This window comes from Aedes aegypti, chromosome 2 (assembly GCF_002204515.2).
Source record: "Aedes aegypti strain LVP_AGWG chromosome 2, AaegL5.0 Primary Assembly, whole genome shotgun sequence".
In the NCBI taxonomy this organism is placed as follows: domain Eukaryota; kingdom Metazoa; phylum Arthropoda; class Insecta; order Diptera; family Culicidae; genus Aedes; species Aedes aegypti.
The window spans coordinates 405031729-405056885 of NC_035108.1; the positions used below are offsets into that span (position 1 = coordinate 405031729).

Consider the following 25157-nt stretch of genomic DNA (forward strand, 5'->3'; position numbering starts at 1 on the left):
TTGCAGCCTCGCAGTGCACCTAAATCAAAACATTTGGCATCAAAAGCCTGACACGCTTTGAATTGCAAAGACGAGCATTTTTCCACTGATTATTGTCTTTTGATGTTCTTTTGGATTTCTTTGGGGATGTGTGACAAATTGTGTGGCAACTGATAATATCGTTTATGTGCGACTCTAGTTTCCTAAATGAAAAAACAACTACAAACCTCCCCCGCCCTTTGGTGTACTGTGAATGAATTTGTTATCAAACTTATATGGAAAAACAAACGTCCACCGTTTTCAAGCAATAAATAAATGTCAACCATAGTTTTTCTTGTCGAGCTTGATTATTTCAAGCCTCAAAAACGCCTTCACCCAACGGCATTTCCAACACGATCGCACTAACACTCTCGTGAAGGATGCGGTTGAAATTATTCAATGTTTAATTCCAATGTATCGAGTTTTGTTTATTGCTTTCCATCAAAGGATTGCTATGATGTAAAAGAAGCAGATACCTCCGTCTGATGTGCAAATTTTTAGACGAGTGCAAGGTTGATCAATTTGTTGCGGTGTTATGTTATTTAGTTTCTTTGAATTACATTAATACAATTTTACTCTGCTTTGGCACCACAATTTGGAATGCATAAAAAAGATTTGTCTCCGAATCCACAGACTTAGCACCCGGCATGGCACGTTGTATAGCGCATCAGATCCGCTATTCAGCCAGAATAAAATGGCTGACGTTTGAGGAGCAGAAACGATTAGGGGAAGGGGTGGTAAAATGAACACCTTAAGGAAATCATCTTGTTTCGGAAAGAAAAACAAGAAATTTGTATAGTTTTATCGCACAACATAAAAAATAGGGATGTAATCTATGGCAGCGACATGGATTCAGACTAAAACAGCTAAATTTTCACAAATTTTCATCACTATCAAAAAGTGATGCAAATGTTCATTTTACCTACACTATGTGGGTAAAATGAACAGCGATTGGTGGTAAAACGAACACCATGCAAAAAACGTGAGCAAAACAAATATTTCTGAAAATTATCATTGCCCCACCGAAAATACATCCACTTATGATTGTAACCCATTCAAAAAGAAATCTAAAGGTATCAGATTTGGCATCATATCATAACGATATTCATCTCACTGTAAAACCTCAAGTCTTCCAAGCTAAAAGTTACCTCAGTTCTAATTTTCAAACGTGGTTTTCTAAAATCTTAGTTTTCGTTAATATTTTCACTTCAATTGATCTACGTATCAACTCGAACACTCAGATTTATGCTCTAAATCATCCGTGCGTGATAAAAATTCATCGAAATTTGTTTTTTCTCGGTAAAAGGCACGGTGTTCATTTTACCACCCCTGTTCATTTTACCACCACTTCCCCTACCGAATTCCGGTGTTCAACCAAAGTTGGGATTTACAAAATCAGAAAAAAAACTAAGTAAATTTCTCAGTTTTTGTTTCTTTATTTGATGGAATTTATACTCATCTTTGGTCATTTATTCCCACGAATTTCTTAAATAGTGCGGGTCGAAGTGTGTAATTACATCGAATCAATTAGGTGTCTTAACTGCACTTGTTGAGCGTGAAATGACGAATAAATGCAATGTAGATACCCAACTAATCCGACATAATCACATAGGGCTTATTCACAAATTTCATAAAGCTGAAGGTGGTGGGTGAAGGTTGTGGGTGGGGTCATATGAAATTTGATAAATACTCATACAAAGTGCGTTACGTCAATAAAAAGGGTAGGTGGGTATTAAAAATGGTCATTTTTAGCGTTACGAAATTTGTGAACAAACCCAAACTTCTAAAATTAATATATTTATAAAATGCTTGACTTCATAAGTGCAATTATTTTTCAACAACATTCAACGAGTTAAAAATATCAATGTCACAATATGTAATGAGTTCCAAACTTGGTTGAAAAATATGCTTATGAGTTAACAAAAAAAAGTTATGTTTATGACTATTAAACCCCTAATTACCCTGGAGATGGGACAAAGTTTGAATCAATCCGATACGATTTTTTACTTAAACTGTTATGCTATTTCTGGTTGTTTGCACATTTTGAGATTTTCGGTTTTGAAGATCTATGACATAAATGAGACAATTGGCTTAATCTTGGTGTTTACTGAAATATGATTTGTGGTTATATCATAATGGTCGCAAACTATAAAACCATCTCCTCTTGATTTTTTTTGTCATTATTTGTATGTTATTAATATTCCACAAAAAAACTTCATTAACTGAAATTAACATGGAAGAACATGAATCAGATCAAGATATAACATGAGAAAAGTAAGGACAATGTAAAATCGTGGAAACCGCTAAATACGTGATATTCGGCCTACAACGTGAAATTTACTTATATGATTATCTCAGTAAACTTCTGATGTTTGGTTATCAAAATTGTTTATTAATTTTGAGTCCAGGTTCCATTAAAAATGTTCTAATCGTTTAATTTCAAGATGGACGTTTTTCTGGCTTGTTTGACTTGCTCTAAAAATTGCATCGACAATATGATATAAAACTTATGATCTCAGTTTATAAAATAATTAAAAAAAATATTTTCTTGGCATTTAGATACATAAAGAATATTTTCACTGTAACAGCCGTATCATAGCTCTTTAAGTTCAAAAAGGTGAAAAAAAAGAAAAGAACTGACACACAGATTTTTTTTTTGTTCAAAATCCTCTGAATCTAAGAAAAAAGCGTCTAGAAAATACTTGAATTATGGACACCCCAATATAAAGCGTTCATGCCATCTACCGTACCGTCAAATGGGGTGTTGGGATGAAAAAATAATTCTACCTAAATTTCGAGCAACTTCTAGTATGTCAATAATTGAACAAAATACAGTCCTACCATTCTCCCGACGTGTATATCAAAAGCCAATTACAATGAAGATGATTCTATGGCAGATTTCTGAGATAATCATAAAAATGTGTGATTTTTGACGAAAATGCAAAATGGGGTGTTAAGGAATTTGAGCTTTGTAAATAAAACTATATTTTTCCAACAGCAAAAAAAAATATTATTTTGGTCAATATCGATGATGTGTTCAATCTAAAGATGATATTACTTCAATATAATTCAAATTGGAACTCCTGCAAACGTTAACCGTTTTAATTTACCTACCAAATCTCTCATACATATTGATTCTTTTTTCAAACAAGCTATAAGTGCATCGCACAACTGTCTTGAAAGGATTTGTATGCTTATATGCAGTATTCGTATCCTAGAATAGTACAGAGCAACCTTGTCATGACTTGTCAAAAGAAGGATAATTTCAACAAGCTTTCATTTTGAATAGAGTATGTGTCTAATTTCCCTTTTCAATAAAGCACCACACCAAATAACGGATTTGCATGTAACACCTAATGGCATAATCGGAAAAAAATCCTAACGAAAAGTTTCCAATATAAAGCGGATATCGCACACACTATACTACAATGTACTCAATGCTCGACAACACTTAACACATGACCACGAGTAAAAGTTTTCCAAAAAGAGATCGGAAATAACCTTATATTATTATTGTTTATCTAGGATGTAGGTAGTTTTAAAAAAAAAATCAATAGCTTCAAAACCATCTCATATAAGATAACCATTCCTATTTCCAAACTTTTCACCAATGCGATGTTATTATCTTTTAGGTTATGGCCTTCAGTCTATTATGCTCAAAACGGATTTGAAGTTTTCATCCGACGTTTCGGACATGAACACTTAAAATCCGCTTTTGAGCATAATAGAGTGAAAGCCATAACCTAGAACATAACTATCACAGTCGTATCCCCAATTCAGTTTTAATCTACATTTTCCTAACAATTTTACCAAATTTTGAGATAAGTCTTTTCTGGTGATATTCAGTTACTTACAAAATAGTTCCCTTGACTTTCCATACAGGTTAACTTCACGGAACAACCCAAAGCTACAGTTAAACCTCCATGACTCGATATCGACTCATGGAACCATACTAGAAATAAAATTTCATGGTTACTGCGATGGTCCCTCGAAAAAGCTTTCCAAAGGATTTCTGTTCCATGACTCGATATTTCCATGAGTCGATGGTCCCTTCAATATCGACTCATGGAGGATTCACTGTATATTGAAATACATAACGGCATAAAACGAATGAGTTTAGTAACTTAGAAAAGTTAGAATAGATGATCCCTTAACACCCCACTTATTTTAAAAACGAGACTTTTTTCATAAAAGTTTCTCAAAATCGAAACCCAGATATAATTTTAAGAAGTTTTTGTCTGCACTATGATCTCAATTAAATTTACTTTTCTTCTACTGTTCGAGTTTGCGGGTTTCCAAGGAAGAAAACTGTCTTTTTAGCAGGTTGGATGTTTCCCAGCTTTTAAGCTGAAATTTATTAGATTTCATTAGTTTTTTAAAGATTACAATTGAATTTAACGCTTACATTAAGTGTTTCTTCTGCTCTCCAAGAAACCGCAAGGCAAACTAATTCAGCTCAATTTCAACACGATTTTCATTGATCCTAATCATGGCTGAAGAGAACAAAATGAATAATTGGATCGATCATAAGAAATAACAGCTTTTGCTATCAGCAATGAATTCATATTAAGGCATAACAAATTATGTTATCACTTACAACTCTATAGCAAATATTGGTTCTACACTATAGCGCTCAATTGTCTTTCTGGGTTGCCCACAAATTGGTGTCACAATCGGTTCAAACTGTATATCACCGTGCAGAGTCCAGGCTGCCGTGATACCGGTTAATAAACAGCTAAATTTGGCTTTCACAATTCTATCCGATGCTACCGATCACTAAATTTATGCGATTAACTGGCTTCTCATCTATTCTACAGCATACGCCGATGTATCATGGTGAACAGAGTCGACCAGTACACACACGCATCTCTCGCTCCGCGATTTCCTATTGTTCCCGTCGTTCTGCTGACAGTTCATGTAAGGGAGCGCTCGGGATTCACGTTACGCTTTGTCTGTTAAGAACGGTATGCAACATTCTCCTCCCCGTGTAGTACCGGCGCTCTCTCTTCTATATCCTGATCGTCGATAGTACGAACGTCCAACAGTGCCAGCTTGACGGCTGGTCTGGTGAGTGTCCCATCTTTGGTGCGCACAACTGCGCTGCGCACCTGTCCGTCACTTCCGCGCTTCACCTCGATGATCCGTCCTCTCAACCACCAATTTCGTTTATTCTCGTCCACCACTAGTACCAAATCGCCTAGTTCCAATGGCTTGACTGGCCGAAACCACTTGGTGCGCCTGGTTATTGTTGGCAGGTATTCATGGACCCAGCGCTTCCAAAAGTGATCAACTAAACACTGGGTTAGTTTCCAGCTATCACGTAGTGTTGCACCTTCAATTTCACAGACTGATCTAGGTTGAACGACCCCCTGAACGCCGTACAGGAGAAAATGGTTTGGTGTTAAGGCCTCCTGCTCCATGTCGTCAAGCGGAATGTACGTTAGCGGTCGCGAATTTACAATAGATTCCGCCTCCAGTACAACAGTTTCTAACACTTCGTCTGTTGGATGATGAGGGTACTCTGCAATTCCCGCCATTGCTACCTTGATTGAGCGAACCATTCGCTCCCAGCATCCGCCCATATGGGGAGCGGACGGGGGGTTAAAGTGCCATGTTGTCCTTGCGTTTGTGAAAGTAACTGCACAGTCTTCGTGTATGCCTTGAATTTGGTTGGCTAATATGTTACTGGCCCCCTTGAAGCATGTCCCGTTGTCGGAGTAGATTGCTGCTGGAGAACCTCTTCGGGCTACAAACCTACGGATTGCCATGATGCATGCTTTTGTTGAAAGACTATGTATAACTTCCAAGTGCACTGCACGTGTAGTGAGGCACGTGAAAAGCGCTACCCAGCGCTTCGCCAAGCTGCGGCCCACCTTCACCAAGAGCGGACCGAAGTAGTCAATGCCGGTGTAGCTAAATGCCCGAATATTCGGTGTCAGTCGGAATTCAGGAAGCGGTGCCATCATCGGTGGACGCGGAGTAGCTTTCTTGACCTTGCACCGTTGACAAGAATTCGCGACGCGTTTGATCACGCGACGTAGTTGAGGGATTCTGAATCGCCGGCGCACCTCATTAAGCACGGTTTCATGATTAATATGAACGAATCGGCGGTGATAGCTGTCGACAAGGAGCAACGTTAAGAGGTGATCTTTAGGTAGGATAATTGGATACTTAGCTTCGTATGGGGCAGTGGGTGCCGCCCCTATTCTACTGAACATCCTAATCACTCCCGCATCGTCTAAGAACAGGGAATCCTGGTAGAGTGGGCTACTCTTATCGATTGACTTCGGCGTGTCGTCAGGGTGTTGTTTATTATACTGCAGCGAATAATACTCGTCTGGGTATACTTCGAGCTGTACTTGGCGCCAGAGAAAGTTCTCAGCCTGTAGTAGTTCATCGCTAGTTAATTCACCAAAGAGTTTTGCGCCACGCATCTTCTTCAGCGAACGAAGCACGTATGCAGTTGATCGCACCAACCGGTTCCAGTTGGAGAATCGGGACACATTTATCAGCGGTGAGGGTATTTCTCGATGGAGGTGGAATACTGTCCGAAGCTCTTCCTTCGTGATGTACTTCTGCTTGGTTTGTTTTGGCCATTCATCCATCGGTAGATACAGAAAGTTTTCACCGACATAATAGCGGCTATTCGGGTTGAAATCAGGGCCACTGCCCCACTTCGTTGCGTCATCGGCCACATTTAGTTTGCTTGGTACATGGTGCCACTCGTCGACGTTAGTGCTATTTAAGATTTCACCCACGCGAAACGCTACGAACGGGTGGTATCGTCGACTGTCAGACTTGATCCAGGAAAGTACCGTTGCTGAATCAGTCCAAATGACTCGATCGGTAGGTCCAATGCGGTACAGATTGTGTTCAACAGACGACAGCCTATTACGCCAGCTTGTAGCTCCAGCCGAGGAATGGAGAGTGGTTTTAGTGGAGCCACTTTGGTTTTGGCTGCAACCAGAATGCAACGAACTGTCTCGGCTTGTACAATTCGCAAATAGGCCACGCATGCATATGCGAGTTCGCTTGCATCAACGAAAAGATGGAGCTGGATAGTGGCGGGTAGTTTACTTTCACCTTCTCCAAAGAAACATCTTGGAACTTGGACGTCGATCAGCTGCTTCAACAGTCGTGTCCAATCCTTCCACATTTCACGTAAATCGTCAGCTATTTGCTCATCCCAGTCTGTCCCGCTTCGCCAGATATGCTGCATCAGTATTTTACCATGCACGGTGAAATGAGCGATAAAACCACATGGATCGAACAGCGACATTACCAATCGCAGTACCTGCCGCTTGGTTGGTGTTACATTCTGCTCCAAAAGTTGTTCCAGTTCATCTTTCAGTGCCGTGTCGAAGGTGAACAAATCCAGGGCTGGTTTCCAAACCATGCCTAGCACACGTTCCACGTATGCCGATACATCCATGCTCAACGACTTCTTTTCCAGACTTCGTGCTTCTCCACGCTGCTATAGCACATCCACCGAATTGGACGAAAAATTGCGGATCTCAAATCCACCTTTTGCATGTACGTGCTTGACGTCTGTCACCAGTTGCACGGCTTCTTCGACAGTATCTACACTATCGAGGTAGTCATCCACGTAGTGGGCGTTGATGATGGCCTCGGCTGCTCTGGGGTATTCTGCTGCAAACTCTTCCGCATTCTTGTTTTTCACAGCTTGCGATGAACAAGGTGAACACTTTGCGCCAAAGGTAGCCACATCCATAACGTAGATCTGTGGCTGCTCCGATTGATGTTTACGAAAAAGAAACCTCTGGGATTGTTTATCGCTTGAGATGATACGGACTTGGTGGAACATCTCTCGAATATCCCCACAAATAGCTATGGATCTCTGTCTAAACCGAAGCAAGACGTCGAATAATGAAGTCAACATGTCTGGTCCTTTCAACAGCATGTCATTGAAGCAGAGACCACGAACTCGTGCTGCAGCGTCCCAAATCAAGCGAATTTTCTCCGGCTTTCTCGGATTCCGCACCACTCCAATAGGTAGGTACCACACCCGATTGGATTCTGTTGACTCTAGCTCTTCTGTAGTAATTTTGTGAGCGTACCCCTTCTTCTCATACTCATGTATTAGGGATACCACTCGCTCCCGCAATTCTGGATCTTTGTTGAAACGCCTCTCCAACGATTCTAGTCTGTGGAGGGCCAATGGATAACTATCGGGAAAGGTTGGCTGATCATACTTCCACAGCAAGCCAGTCTCAAATCCTCCTTCTATTCTACGTGTTGTACGTTCCAGAATGTTCCGGGCCCGAATGTCATCCGCGGACTCGATCGGCGAGGCTACTGCTGCTTCATCGACTTCAAAAAACTGCTTCATCAATTCGTGCAGCTCATGATTCTCAATATGCTTTTCTGTATGGATATGCAGCCGTTCAACTGACTCACATTCTCCTGCCTGCTTGCCATATACGCACCAGCCTAATCGTGTCTTGACGGCCACTGGTTCGTTAGGTCGCCCTTCTCGTGCTTTGAGAGTGGTAAGGAGCTGCACATGTTCAATGCCGATAATGATCCTTGGTGTCGCATCCACGTAGCTGTACAGTGGGAGACCTCGCATATGTGGATACCTCTTCTGTAACTCATCATAATCTAACGTCTGTCCCTGCAGTTTCAGTTGTTGTACAGTCCGCACGTTGCTCAGTTTAAACTTGCTTTTTAGCCCTCTACCGGAAATGTTCACATTGACTCGTTGTGAACCCCTTTCTTCACGAGATATGTTTCCGGTCCATCCAAGCCAGAGTGTTTCCGTTGGTCCATAGATTTCTAGTTCCGTTGCCAATTCAGTTTCCATAAGCGTAGTTTGACACCCGTCGTCTAAAAACGCAAACGTTTCCACCTTCTTTCCGTTATTTTCGAGCGTCACTGGAACATAGCGGAAAAGGCAAATGCTCAGCGTCGAGTGATGATTCTGCAAGGCCAAATGGTGGTCGACGGCAACGTTAGACGCTGCTGGTGAATGAAGTAGAGCATGGTGGTGTAGTCGACAACCATCAACCCCACATTCCTTTAATGAACGACAAGGCCATCTACGGTGTGGAATAAGACATGTTCTACAAAGGCCCTTCGAACGAATCACTTTCCATCGTCCATCCAAATCTAAAGACTTAAACTGCGGGCAGCCAGCTACCTCGTGCGCCTCGTCAGAGCAATACCAGCAAGCTCGTTTGCTTGATTCTGCGACTTGTGAACGTCTAAGATGGCTAGTAGCTGTCATATTTGGATTACCTTCGGCTTCTGCGTGAGCATACAGTTTATGGTTGTCTCGGCCCGCCTTGTTTAAACTCTGTTGGAGTTGTGTTTGCGATGGAAGTGTTACATCTGATGCGGTATCCACAAGTTCGGTCATGAACTCACCAAACGTCGCTAAGTTGACGTCGGTTTGCATACGTTTATACCACGCCCATTGCATTTTTAGTTGCGGTGGGAGTTTTTCTACTAGCTCATGTAGCAGCATCGGATTTCGGAGGTGGTCTACCAGCTGTGCCACGAACATATGGTCCACCAAGTTACGAACAGCCATTCCAAAGTTTATGATTGATTGGAGATTCTCGGCTTTTGGAGATGATACTTCGCGCAACCGCTGCATCAGAGTGTGAATTAAGACTTCCGGGCGTCCATATAATTTCCTCAGTGTCTCCATAACGTGGGGCACTGATTCTGGCATCAACAATCGACTTTTCACTGAGTCTAACGCGTGCCCCTTCAAGCAACGTTGGAGTCGAGCCAGATTCTCAGCGTCTGTGAACCCACACGCTGCCGTAGTGTTATAGAATGAACTAGAAAACAACGGCCAGTCCTGCGGATTACCGGAGAAGACGGGCAATTCCCGGGGCATTACTTGGCGTGCTGCTAATTGCGCACTAGTGGGCACCGATTGGTATGGAAATCCCAACTGCTGCTGTTCGTCACCAACTCCAGGCTGTGGAACGTGATTCGGTTGGTATGTCACTGAGCTCGGTGTTGGTCTTGGTGGCACCGGATCTTGCGAAATTATAGTTGGTCGAGAATGTACTGCGGCTGTTGGGTCTGATAGAGGAGGAATTTGGTTAAAGCGTGATGCCACATCGCCGGAGAAAATCGTGGTTGATTGAATTGCCGGAGCGCCAGCCGAGAAACCCATCGATGGTTGACCAGCAGGTAAACTTCGAAGTGATAGACCGGTGGCAAATTGTGTCGTTAGCGGCATTATCGACGGGATTGACCCAAAAGCATAATTTGAACCAGTTGGAATTGCCGGCAAGGCAGGTCTTACGCGTGTTTTTGTGGAGTGAATTTCCGGATGATTTGCAATATTACCAAATGTACCACTCACTTGGTGCTCTGGCGGTGCGGTGTAACCCGTGATGCCTGCCCGAGTTACCGGAAATGCTAACATAGGCTTCCTAGCATCCAACATTGTAGTAGTCGCTTCTGTCGGCACTATTGCATGAGAAACGGGTGGGGGAGCTCCGTTGGTTTCCGAATTCGGTGTCGATGTAGATGCTGGCACGACCATCGTACTAGATGTTGTAACCACAGCTCCTGGGATTTGTAGCCCAGATACCGTGACTGGAGTTCCGTGCGTTTGGTTGACGTTGATAATGGATGAACCAGTAACGGGAGCTTTTCCGATTGATTGTTCATTAGTTAGCCAATCTAGGACCTTCTTACGGCTGGCGCGACTGCTCAAACGGCTCATTTTCTCTTCGTCATCATCTTCCTCCAAGATAATGTTCAGCTTCTGCTGAAGGTAGGCTTCGTCCTCTTCCGCTCGTCGTTTACGGATTTCGTCCTCCTCGGCCCGTTGCTTCAGTTTCAGGGCACGCTGTTCTTCGAGCTGTTGTATCAATAATTGTTTACGCGCTTGGCTGCTAGCCGAACTTCGATTCGACTTAAGACTGCACGCACTTGCCGGTTCTGTAACTTCGCCATCTGTAGCACAGCGACTGCATCTCCAGGTCTTGTCCGGTTCGATATTGGTTTCGCTTGCACCAATGCAGTTAGGGTGGAACCACGAATCACACATATCACACCCCATCATCGAGGCGGTCGTCCCACCGTTGGTGCACACACCGCAGGTCTTAGCATGTCCCACCATCATCAACAAAAGAGGGATTCCGGTGTGCAGTGGAGGTTCTGAAATGGGCACTGTACTGCTTACTTCGCAGGTCTAATCTGCTTACTACGCAGGATCACTTACTTCGAAGGACTTTCTCGATGAACAGTTAATCTTAAAAGTTTGTTCGAGTTTGCGGGTTTCCAAGGAAGAAAACTGTCTTTTTAGCAGGTTGGATGTTTCCCAGCTTTTAAGCTGAAATTTATTAGATTTCATTAGTTTTTTAAAGATTACAATTGAATTTAACGCTTACATTAAGTGTTTCTTCTGCTCTCCAAGAAACCGCAAGGCAAACTAATTCAGCTCAATTTCAACACGATTTTCATTGATCCTAATCATGGCTGAAGAGAACAAAATGAATAATTGGATCGATCATAAGAAATAACAGCTTTTGCTATCAGCAATGAATTCATATTAAGGCATAACAAATTATGTTATCACTTACAACTCTATAGCAAATATTGGTTCTACACTATAGCGCTCAATTGTCTTTCTGGGTTGCCCACAAATTGGTGTCACAATCGGTTCAAACTGTATATCACCGTGCAGAGTCCAGGCTGCCGTGATACCGGTTAATAAACAGCTAAATTTGGCTTTCACAATTCTACCCGATGCTACCGATCACTAAATTTATGCGATTAACTGGCTTCTCATCTATTCTACAGCATACGCCGATGTATCATGGTGAACAGAGTCGACCAGTACACACACGCATCTCTCGCTCCGCGATTTCCTATTGTTCCCGTCGTTCTGCTGACAGTTCATGTAAGGGAGCGCTCGGGATTCACGTTACGCTTTGTCTGTTAAGAACGGTATGCAACATCTACGTTACTCGCGAATTTTTCTCAAATATATTTCATGGTTTTGTAGATGAATGTATTTAGCCCATAAAATTCGAACAAAAATGTTTTGAACAGTTTTCAATATCTAGCAACCACAATACTTCATATTATTAGATAGCTCCTATTACATAATGCAGCTCACAATCCTCCGAATAAATTGAGCATTTCAGATGATTTATACATAGATTATCCACGTTTCTGTGATTTGTCAAACTTGACTGAGAAGTTCAATCCCTTAAAACCCCACGAGTCCTTAACACCCCATTTTACGGTATATTTTTAATTCTAAAAATTTATGGTTTTAAAAAATCGTTCTTTACTCTGGATGGTTTACTTTCATCTTCATCAAAAAATATTGAGGGAATGTTATCGAGAACTATGTTCGATTTGTTTGATCACTTACTACACTCATTGTTGTTTAAGGAAAATAAATAAATAAAAGTCTGGAATATTGTAAGAAAATTGCATGATATTATTTTATTATATATGTGCAGTAGAACATTTACGCTTTGGCCGTTTTTTCTTACAAAATGATCAATTGGATCCAGGCTTTCAATTTTCGTTTGACCCGAAATTTTCCGCGCAGCTTGTAAATAACTTAAAATTTGCTCAGTTGGAAATCACCAGCATTTCATAAACAAACTTTTGAGATATCACAAAACTCAGATTTAGTCAAAAATGGCAATATTTTGAATAAGCAATAATTCTTAAATGAACAGATGAAGAGCAATATTCCAAGTATCATAAATTTGGTTTTTAGAATATCATTTCTTAAGTTAAGTTAAGCTTAAGTTAAGCTTGTTAAGTTAAGCTTAAGTTAAGCTTGTTAAGTGAAGCTTAAGTTAAGCTTGTTAAGTGAAACTGTCTCAAAATATTTTAAATTGAAAAATTGATTGTTATTTTTTGCAAAATTTGATGTTTGCGATAGCTAAAACTATGTGTAGAACATTGTGAATTTTTAACTAAGTAAAATTAAAGTTATGTCTGAATTGCGATTAAGATTTCAAGGTCATCTAAGCACTAGAAGCCGAAACCTTGACCTCCAAACTTGCCCATTCAAAAAACATTTATCTCATTCATGTTGAAATTCATTCAAATAAACTATTGTACGATCTGATCACTAAAACAAGGAGAAAATACAAAACCATTTTTCGTTACCCTTAAATTCAATGAAAATATTCCACTATTCCAGGAGACTACCTTTTTTGCAACAACCTTGGAGTAGAAATCTAGAAAAAAAGATTTAGACGAGTTGTCTTGTCTAATTCTGTACATTTTTCGAAAAATTTACTGTGTAAAAAGCTTTCCCGCCGCCACCAGGTGCGCTAGTGTTCATCATTCCCATCTGTTCTGTGCTCAAAACCTTTCAAATTTTAAGTTAAATTCAAAAAAAAATTCGATGATAAAATAGGCCATTTATATTAGCTATTATTATTAGTATTTCTATTAGTTATCTATAGTAAAGAGAACAATAATAATAATTCTATTAGTTATTAGTTTTCCATCAAGTACAGAAAATCGCGAATTACTAAAAAAAGTATATATAAACTTGAAATGACTCGGAAATGGGTACTTCTACATTGTTCAAGATAATCATTATGGTATAGAATAATTTCAAGATTCTTATTTCATCTTGAAAACGTATTTATTTTAAATTAATTAACTCATAACGCGTGGTAAAGATGGATAAATTATGAAAAAAATCCACGTGCTTGGTTGGCTCGTATTAAGCCATCTTAAGCCGTTTCAAGCCGTTTTAAACCGTTTTGAGCCATTTTAAGCCGTTTTAAAACCTTCTAGGCCGTTTCAAGCCGTTTTAAACCATTTTGAGCCGTTTTAAGGTATTTTAAGCCATTTGACGCCGTTTTAAGCCATTTTTAGCCGTTTAAGCCGATTTAAGCCATTCTAAGCCGTTTTAAGACGTTTTAAACCGTTTTTAAGCCATTTTAAGCCGTGTTAAGCCAAGCAAACGTTTTTAGCCATATAAGCCGTTTTAAGCCATTTTTACCTATTTTCAGCCATTTTGAACCGTTTTTGGGTGTTTTATGTGATTCTAAGCCGTTTTAAGCCATTTTAAGCCGTTTTAAGCCATTTCAAGCCATTTTTAGCCGTTTTGAACCGTTTTCGGCCATAATAAGCCGTTTGTTTTCAGCCATTTTAAGCCGTTTCAAGCCATTTTTAATCATTTTAAGCCAATTTAAGCCGTTTTAAATCGTTCTAAGCCATTTTAAGTCGGTTCTAGCCGTTTAAAGCCATTTTAAGTCGGTTCTAGCCATTTTAAGTCGTTTTAAGCCATTTTTACCCATTTTAGGCCATTTTAAGCAGTTCTAAATTGTTTTAGCCGTTTTAATCCATTTTGAGCCATTTTAACCCATTTTAAGCTATTTTAAGCAGTTCTAAATCGTTTTAAGCCTTTTAAGCCATTTTTAGGCGTATTATGCCATTTTATGCCATTTTATGCCATTTTAAGCCATTTCAAGCCATTTCAAGTCATTTCAAGCCGTTTTTAGCCGTTCATGCTATTTTAAGCCGTTTTAAACCATTTCAAGCAATTTTTACCTATTTTAAGCTAAGCCGAGCACGTGGATTTTTTCATAATTTACCCACCTTTGCCACGTGTAATGAGTTAATAAATTTAATAACCATTCGGATTGGACTATCGAAAAATTCAAGATATGTGTTACTATGTATTTATTTTGACAAAATAAAACGATATTTTGAAAATTTACCAAAAGTTGTTCTTAGAAAAAACTTTTTCATTAAAAATTTTGTTCAAAACATCTGTTTCCCAGAGTCTATATACAGAGAATTGCGCGAGGAGACTTCTTTGAATAGTTGTTCTTATTCGTCTTCGAAAACAGCCCCTATCTGTTTTGCTGGTCTGCTCGATAAGTAAAACGGTTTGACAGTTCGATAGGTAGATTTGGTTTCACTCTTTGCGCAACTCTCCATTCATAGACTCTGCTGTTTCCTAGCAAAATTATATGGTGAATATATTAAAAATGGAGTGTGTAATATAAATATTAAGTTTTATTTTTGATTTTTTATGATAAAAAAATAATTTTTCTTGTAGTTCGAACGGTTTGCTACAACCTTCGCCATAGAACATATTTCTCTAAAATTAACAGCTTCGAATTTTGATTTTTTCAATCAAATTGCTTGCAAATACTCATATGCCATTTACAAAAGGTATTCTTGGGTCAAAACGATTGATTTTTTGATCGAAAAGACTTATTCTACCATACCGAAAACATGTGCAAATTTTGGCGGTGCTTCGGAAAACTCAAGCCAGACGTTTGTTTCGGGACGCCGAGAAATTTCGCGGTTCGCGTTGTGAGAGTGCGAAAAGATATTCGTGTGCAGTTGAGAAGACATTACCTACTGGTCCGCACCTTCCCAGACAACCAAAATGTACGTATAACGAAATCACCTGGAGGCTTTGTATGTGCAAAGTTTCACTTATAAGATGTCGCGAAAAGGCCTTCTACGTACAAAAATGGAGGCGATATACGTGCATATATTATGCGATGAATATTAGCATACAATGCGAGAGTGTAAATTTTCTACCGAACTAACCTGTTATCTTATGCGACTTATCCTATGATAACAAATGTTGATTTGGCAGCTTCTACGGATTGATTCGACTTACTTTGTACAAGTGTACTGGACGAACCAAAATGTACAAATGAACTCAGAAAAAAAGCGTTTTATGCGAGTTTGCAGTTTGCATGAATAAACGAGTTATTACGTGAACTTTCATGCGACTTCTGGTTATCTGGGTCATTATCAAATCAAGGTGCGCAACATCATTATTACAAAATTTGAAATTTTTCACAGTACCGATCAAAAAGTTTAGCATCAGGTGAAATCGCTCAAAATATTTTTTTTTCTTTTGCAATTTTTTGTTCAACAACAATTTAGTAAGTAGATGAAAAAAAAAAAACGAATTCAGTACTATACCATTTAATTCCACTAGAGTTTGTATCCTTTGACAGATACGCGTATTTCGACCTCAACTGTAAGGCCGTCTTCAGTGTCGTGCACTAGGGTTCTTATAGGTATTTTACTAAACAGCTTGAAGATTTATTAACAATTTAGTAAATAATCGGCTTGTTGATATATTTGCAACTTGGGTGAAAATTGTTGAAACGAAGAAAAAGAAAAAATAAAAAATATATCAAAATACAGGTACAGTGAAAAAATTCAAATTTTGTAATAATGAAGTTGCGGAAATTTCAAATTTTGTGATAAGAAAATTTAGGATATTTGTGGTATTCTGTCAAAATCTCATGCAGATTGTTCATAGGGAAATAAAGTTACAGCATGCTGTAGTTGATCATTTTGTATGGAAATCGGCTTTCACTACTATCATTCTGAACACAACTGTAAGATCTTATGAGTCAATTCTGTACGGTTCGATGTCTCTACCCCAAGAGTCGCGAGTTCGCTTTCACCTGATCCAACCCTGGTCCAGTTGAATATACACCGCAGCATTTGTTTTGCTGGCAACGCAATCGCGTACTATTTATGAAAACACATGTTAAAATAATTACCGCAGATAAATCAACCGATTGTTGTTTAACGGATCAACGGCGGAGGGCAACAGAAAAGAAAAACGGTATTTTATTCCACTGGCGACACGATAACCAATTATTTATCGAAGGGAGATTTGCGCGCGCGCAGACTTGGATTTTATTGTGGTTCCTCGTTCTCTTCGGCGGCTGATGCGCAAATAGGGCGTAAGTACTCCACCACCACTGACTGACTGTAGCAGCGGCTTTTACCCCAATCAATTTATTAGTCCATTGTTTCTGAAGCGCGGCGCAAAAGCCTAGGCAATTTATTTGCCCACCGAAACAATAGTTTAATTTAGCAGGGGACATGCTGCGACTGGCGCGCCAGACTTCGAAACTGTTGAAAGCTCGCAGTCTTTGTAGCTAAATCACAACATATTGAACAGCGCCTTTCGGATGACCATTAGGAAGACTAATTTGGAATGACATTTCAGAAGGTGATGGGAGCGTGGTCGCCAGCTCAAACAACATTACGCTCTTGTTATTAGCCATGTGAGTACGAAGATTAATACGCATAACATTTTTCATATATGGCCACAATGAATGTTGTTCAAACATATAGTCCTCTGCTAATGAGCGAAGCCAGTGAGAAACCCATACTGAGCGGAGAAAAAAAAATCTATGACATGTCCAATTATACGTAAGGATGAGCTCTGAGAATGTTCGATTTATATTTTGAGAAACTATATTACCTGCTGTTTTCTATTTATTGAACTAGATTCAGATCAGCAATTTACTTTTATTCTTGAACCATCATTCACAGCGGAAATCAATTGACCGAATACACGTGTAATAAGTGAAGTTCAAATTTAAAACGATTTTCATCTTCATAAAAAATGATGTATATTGTTTCCCTTTGAAGGATCTGCCAAATATAAATTCCCTGCATCCAAGAACCAACCAAAATCGATTGGAAATATGAGCCAGAAATAGGCAGAATACAGTGATTCCACCAATTGAGACGTTTTAAGAAGGCGTGTTGAGAGTCTATTATCGACAAATTCCTTATAGCAGAAGGGATACTCAACATTCCAATAAATAATTTCTCATACAATTGTAAAAAATCAATATCCGCACTTCGTAAAAAAAGTTACGTAGATTGAATTAGCGTAAAAAAGAATTGCTAACTACTACTACGGAACTACTGATTGTCATCCCTCTAACAGCAGCGAAGGCCTCAAACCACAGACCATTATCGTTTTTAAATGAACGAAGAATTTCCGTTCCAATATCGGGTCGAGAGAAGATATTCATACAGCTTAGTTTAGCTTAGCTTAGACTGACTACAGATATCAATGGTTGCTATTCCGTGATTGACCGAAGTCAGTGAAAATGGACAAAGAATCAACTAGAAGATCGATTGGCCATAATCTTCTTCAGTGTGCATAATTCAGTGCCTCTATACAAGGCCACGTCCTTGCAGTCAGGTGGGATTGGGGGAAAGAATGTTAGTGTGTAACCTTTGCTATTTTGAGACCGTGTTCGCCTCTGCATCTCCACAATGTTACTGGGAGGGATGTTTGTTAATGGGGAGGATCGTTGGGTCACAGGATTCACTTTGATAAGCGATTCGACCATGATAAATAATGATTGGTGAGATATAATGCTTATATGTAAATATAATATTTTCATTTGATATGAACAATATCTATGTAGAGAAAAATTATGCCGACACTTGACGTGTCGAACCATTCAAAGTTTTTTTAAATACAAAAATAAAGGTAAAAGGAAAAAGGTCTTTTGAAAATAAAAAATTAGACATAAATAATTTATGAATCAGAGTTTATGCCGACACTCACAGTGACGAACCTTTCATAGTTTGTTGAAAAATCATATTTACGTCTCACTGTTGTAACGATGAAAGCACCAGTCTTACATATTTTATAGATTAGAAATAGTAGCATGAAACGAGCTCACCAATTGATCCGCCATCCTTGAGCAGCAACAATCCACTTTCAGCTTCACTCGTTTGCTCGGCTATATAAAAGTACTCAGAGAAAATAGGCGCGCGACTCGAGAGGGAAAACAACTGACGACTGCTCGGGCTTCCTTGACGCACTGCCCAGGAGCAAGCGTCAACGTTGAAAGATCGAAAAGAACTAATCGAACGCGGTACTTTTTCACTTTAAGGCTCCCCCAGATCTAAGCGACTTTTTACGGCGACAGCGACAAAAAATCGTCGCGATTTCGCTGATGTTTGAGCGCATTCGCGTCATGTCAGTCAAGATGGTTTCATAGAAGAGTGCTTGCAGCGACACAACAATGAAATCGCGACGATTTTTTGTCGCTGTCGCCATAAAAACTCGCGTAGATTTGGGGGAGCTTTTACTCGACAGATGCGCGACATGTTTGATCCTGCCCTCATCGCCGGCCCCCGCAGGAGCAAGCGTCAAGGTCGAAGGATCAAACACAACTCGGACGAGAGAAGATATTCATATAAATTACAAAGACTCTATTCGGATATTGCGAGTCTCCTGTAATCTGACACCAATTAGCGTTCTAGTTGGAAGAACTACTGTACACATCGAGCGGAAATGACGACCGACTATTATGGACTTCTTGGCTCGTGAACGTTATTACCTATATGTAGAAAAATGAAAAATCGAACGAGATGCCCCTGGTTTGCTACCGATTGACTGTGGCCGCAGTGCAAACTTCGACCCAACTTCTTCCACAAGCAACTACGGGGAACAAGACCAGCTCTCTCTATACCTTTTTTATGGGTAGCACATTCAAGTAGGTATACACGTACGTTACGTTACCTATAATAAAAACAAACGATTATCGTTGATTGAGCTTCAAGTGGTTGAGCTGCCGGCTCGTCGGATATCGTGAGGAGGGGGCGAGAGCAAGAAAATTGAAAAATAATAAACGGTTTCAGAACTGTTTTTGGGGAACCACTACTGGGGAGAGGCAAGATCGCCGGGAGTTGATGGTGGTGCCCGACAGTCGTTTTGCACATTTGCGCCCGTTCGGCGCAAAGAAAGCGAACGTCTGAGCTAGCCGCCGCCGTCACCTTCTTGCCTCTGTCGGGAAACCGTAACCAGCATGAATCTATTCATTTAGCTCAGATTTTTTTGCCACGAGATGCTATTTTACGAACGTGGAGTCGTCCGCCAATCCATTAGGGGATGATCGAGCTTTTTTTTGGGAGATCTTGTTCGCAACACCATTAACCGATGATCTTCTCTAGAACAAGAGTAACGAGGAAGCAAGTAGAGAGATGTTTGTGCACGTAGTCCCATTAGAAGGAAAGTCTGATTTTGGCGAACTGGGTCAGGCATAACCATATTGGCGCAACCAGAGAGAACTGGGAAAGTTTAACTGATGTCCAAGGCGCCACTCAACTCTATGGTATCGAGTATCGTGATGCGATGACCAAAAGTGGTTATATGATTGTCAACCCTCATATTTTGAATGAAAACTAATAAAACAGGGTTGAATAGGTTGAATTTTCAAATCGCGAGGGATTAATCCCATAGACAGGATTGACTTTAGGTGTTACTGCTCTTCACAGCTCATTCGTTTATAGAACAAATTTTGAGTTCCTTTTCAAAATTTGGACTAATTTAGATTCAAATAAGGGATAGAATTGGAATGCGCCAATTATCAAGGAATAACGCTCTTCAACGTACAAAAAAGTGTCACGTATTCTGTTCAACAGATTAAGACTGCTTGAAGAGTTCATAGTCGGCGAAAACTTACAAGCTGGTATTCGTGAGGACCGATAAATGACGAATCAAATGTTTACCTTGCGACGAATCCTTTCCGGGAATACGACTTGCAGACTCACCATTTGCTCATTGATTTCAAGGTGGCGTACAATTCAGTAAAAAATACAACGGGTTAAGGTAAATAATGATAGAACATGGTTTTCCGGCGAAGCTGATTAGACTGATTCGTGCAACATTAGAAGGATCGAAATCAAGTATACGGGTTGTGGACGAGATTTCAACATCCTTCGAAACCATACACGGATTGAAGCAGGGGCACAACCTATTGTTCTCTAGGTAGTGATATGTTTGAAATAGTTGAAGAATTGGTGTACCTTGGAACTCAAACGTTGTGCGATAAAAGGGGTCTTTTGCAACTGCGAGTAGGGTTTTTTACGGAATTTGTAACCAGTTTAAGCCCCGCAGCTTAAAGAGGTTGAGCTTTAGCTTGATTGGCCACCCGTGGTTGCTACTCCAGAACCAACTAGATGACTGTTTGGGACTAATAAACCCCTTAAGTGTACAAGTGCTGATGATCTACTATTTTAGGCAACAATGGCGCCTGTCACGTCAGAATACCGACCAATAAGGGGAAGGGGGAGGTGTTTATGTTGCACTTATACTGGCCTACTGTAGACCGTGCATCTTCGCCAGTTCATGTGGAAGTGGGTTGGGGGAAAGGAATGGCAGAGAGGATTGTTTTTGGTTAGCAGACTGCCTATGAATCAGGCGTAAGGCAGGGCGTGCTATATTGATAGAATAATGGAAGGGTAGGAAAACGGTTACTTGTCCGTCTCTAGTTCTAGTGTTTGCTATAAAAGAATAGATTAAGTTTGATATATTAGGATTGGAAGTTAGAAGCATGTGATAGATAAAACTACAAAGTACAACAAAGAGGGATGGGACTGGGATTGAACCCATGATCTTCTGCTTGTAAGGTAGAAGCGATAGCGATTAGACCACCAAACTTGCACTTGTTTTTGGTATGGATGAATAAGTGTTTTTCATAGATAAATCTATCATTTTGACTCAAGACTCAAGAAAATTTTTAAGAATGGTCTATGAGTTTTGCATGCAATTTATTTGAAAAATCCCTGTTTTGAAACTGTTAATTTTAGAGAAAAAAAATCTAATATATTTCAATATTTTTTTAAAATAATAATAATATTTTCAAAAAAAAAAAAAAAAAATCATACAATCTGGATAGGTTACAGATGTTTGGGAGATTCATGATGGAGGTATTTTTAGTTAAAAATGTTCTTATAAAGACAACTCTCGGTAGATTTTCAAAATCTTGTTTTTTTTTTATCAAAACAAATACGTTTTAATGTTAAAATAAGTATCTTGAGGTTACTCCAAAGCTTAATTATGCTCATGACAAACTCTCTAGAAGTAGCCATTTTCGAGTTAGTTAAGGTTTAATGCAAAATTTTGTTAAAAAAATATTACAATCGGCCATTTTTATTAGTTATTCGATGAAGATTATTGGAAGTATAGACCACATTATCGACAGTATAAATCATATTTCTCTCTACTGACTAATTTTTCTTAATGGAGAATAGCGAATGACTAGCGTAATTGACCAACTTTATTATTTAAATCATAATTTTTTGCATTGAAACACAGTTAACTCTCCATTACTCGATATTGAAAGGGCCATCGAGTTGGGAGGTATCGAGTTATAGAACACAAATCCAAAGCAAACGCGATTCAAGGGATCATTTAACTAACTCCATGTCGAGATACGGTATATCGAGTAAGGGAGAGTTGAATGTAATTCGAAAACAGCCACTCATAGAGCAATTATGGTTTAGAATAATTTGAAGATCCTCATAGTGTCAAAAAGTTGTTCCTACAAAAACTGTTTGTTAAAATTTTGTCCTATGCATCTGTTTCCTATAAAGATTCTATGGTGACATTTAAAAAAAATATTGAAAATGGCGTTTTTGTGGAATATGTATAAAATTCAAATGTTATTTTTCAAATTGTTATTTTCTTAAAAACAATCTATTATTTTTCTTGCAGTTAAACGGCTCATTTCATCTTCTCTTCAGAACATTTTTTATAGGTCATTTTCAAAAGCTATTCGTGAGTCAACATAATAATGTGGTTCATCTGTATATGTGTTGCAGTACTAGACAGAACAAAGTATGCATTGGTTGTTTTTTTCATACACAATGATCAAGGCTTCGATCTCGGCTTCTAAATGTTCGATTGATCTGGAATTTTCACCTCAGCTTTAAAGTAACTTCAATTTTACTAAATTGGAAATTCAGAGCTTTTCATTCACAAACTTTTAAATAATCGCCAATCACAAATTTTGTCAAAAAATATAAAATTTTAAATTAAAATTAATTTTTAAATGAATGTTTTCAGAGAAATATCCCTATTATTTGAAAAATTGGGCAACTTGATAAGACAGACAAGTTTGTAAAATATGTCAATATAAATATCAAATATAATTGGGGCTTTCCTTAACCGAGTGGTTCGAGTCCGCGGCTACAAAGCAAACCCATGCTGAAGGTTTCTGGGTTCGATTCCCGGTCGGTCCAAGATCTTTTCATAATGGAAATTTCCTTGACTTCTCTGGGCATAGAGTATCATCGTACTTGCCAAACGATATACGAATGCGAAAATGGCAAGGAAAGATCTCAGTTAATAACTGTGCAAGTGCTCATAAGAACACTAAGCTGAGAAGCATGTTCTGTCCCAGTGAGGACCTAATGCCAAAAAGAAGAAGAAAATCAAATATATTGTATTGATCAACACATTCCTTCAATTTGTTTATTTTTTTTTGAAGAAACTGTGGATTGTTTGACACAAAAATGTCGACATTTTTACAAACTGATAGAGGACTATTTTGATTCGAATCTTTTCCTGTGATTATATTATAAAGATGCAGAGATATACTCGGTCTTTCATGATAATATATGTTCTTTTCTGTATTTATAAAATCGTTGAATGACAAAAACTACGTGACAACCATGAAGATGCAGAGGTCAAGCATGGGAAACATTCACTCCTATATTGCGTTCCTGTCGCTCACTTCCACACGCAGTCAAGAGCGAAATTGGCCTTTTTTTCCAACCAAACTGAGTGTTTCAATTTCCAATGCGCTTTCTACTTGTCCGCCGAGCGGCAAGTTAGACAAAAACGGCAATAGAACGATTTACTACTGACTCCGTGTGCCGAAGGCATCAGATTGCTGTAGCAAATGATTATTTACATTCCGATTCCACACGAATATCATTTGTATTTGAGAACTGATGAGCGCTCACTGACTGGAAATGCACACGGCGGAATGATTCGGTGAGCGCGAAATTCGTACATTCCCCTGAATGCTTTCAGTGATTGAGTGGTGAACGCGTTCTTTTGTGTCTCCCATTGAAGAGCGGATTGGTTCTCTTTCCGCTCCATGATTCTTTTGATCTCAATCGTTTGCGATTCGTCGGGATTGCACTCACCCTAGTAGCGTTCGGCTGTCACTGAACATTCGGTACTTTGCTGTTTTTTATCGGTGGCGTTCGGGTGGGTGAGTGGCAGATGTCACACTAACAATCCTTCCCTTCCTCGTTGACTGCAAGGACGTGGCGGCGTTGTTGACTTTGAAATATTTGGAATTCTCGTTATTGTTTATCCACTTGACGGTGGTGCTTGATAGGGAATGTGAGTAACTGTGTTTGTGATTGTACTTGGTAGTCGAAATACGCCTATCTGTTAAAAGATAAGCAACTAGGGAGTCGATGTCGGTTATGGACCCTTTGCGTATTATGAACCCCCTACAGAAAAACTTAAAATTAACACTTAAAGCAACCTTATTCCTATGAAAATCCATCGGGGGAACTTCGATTGCATTGTTAGTCATGGGAATCAAATTTAAGGTCCATAATAGGAAACGTCAAATTTGTAAACATTCTCGGGATGACACTCAGAATCTGACCTGGCACTGATTCAAAATCTGACCGAGAAGTCGAGAGCATTCCTTATCACGTATTTGCGAAAGCTGGGGATGTGAAGGCATGGGCTCCTGGTTATGATATATGCAGACATCTCGCAAAACTTGTGATCTCGCCCTAAAAGCCATTGGTAACCGAGTGTGTAGCTCGTTGGTTTTAGGAAAATTAATCATCAGTTGGAGATACAGGAGGATTTTCTCTTCATCCTAGCTTTGCCAAATAACGTGTAAATCTATAAATTTGCTCAGTAACTACAAGCTACACACTCGGTTACCAATGGCTTTTGGAGCGAGATCGCAAGTTATGCGATATATGGAGAATTCATGGGGATATTGTCTACATCTCTGGTTGGGTGTCTCAAGGGTTATTGTGATCCCAAACAAATCTAGGATTATCTAAAATTGATACGATTTCGAAAGATTAGATGAACATTTATTTTTACGTATTGTTCTTTATGTCCCACATTACTAAGCATAGTTCCAAAAAACTAACCGTTTGCTTTATTTCTGTTTCGTTTCAGGTGCCTTACACATTGCATATTACTAGTTCGATCAACGATAAACTTAGGGACGAAAAGATTTATGTTATCCATACTCAATTCTTTGACATTTATACCATCATCAAAGTAACTGCACCACCACCAACATGATTGTACCAATGAAGATGATACAAAAGTAGTTGAAGAAAAAAAAAAACAATGATATCCGTTTGATATTCATAAGCAGAAAAGTGTCATTTTTGGATAGAGCAATTCTCGCTGAAACCAGGCCGCCATCGGCACCCATCGTTAGAATTCCAATGTTATGTCACTGATCGCTAGTTTTCGATAAAACTTAAGGGTGGTCCTTTCTGTTTTCTCAAATTGGTGGACCCCTCGTACGCCAGCTAGCTGAACAGTTTGCGAAAAAGCCCATTTTTTGATAAAT

At 39.4% G+C, this 25157-nt stretch overlaps 1 protein-coding gene and 1 long non-coding RNA gene across 3 annotated transcripts in view; both read left to right on the plus strand.

The window, feature by feature from the left end:
* LOC5575840 (bone morphogenetic protein receptor type-1B) overlaps positions 1 to 25157 on the plus strand; it is a 582449-nt gene that overhangs the window by 89291 nt on the left and 468001 nt on the right. The window lies entirely within an intron of this gene.
* LOC110677002 lies at positions 16107 to 24875 on the plus strand. The gene is made up of 3 exons (XR_002500885.1): positions 16107 to 16727; positions 16790 to 17054; positions 24752 to 24875. It is a non-coding gene; the product is annotated as an uncharacterized LOC110677002 (long non-coding RNA).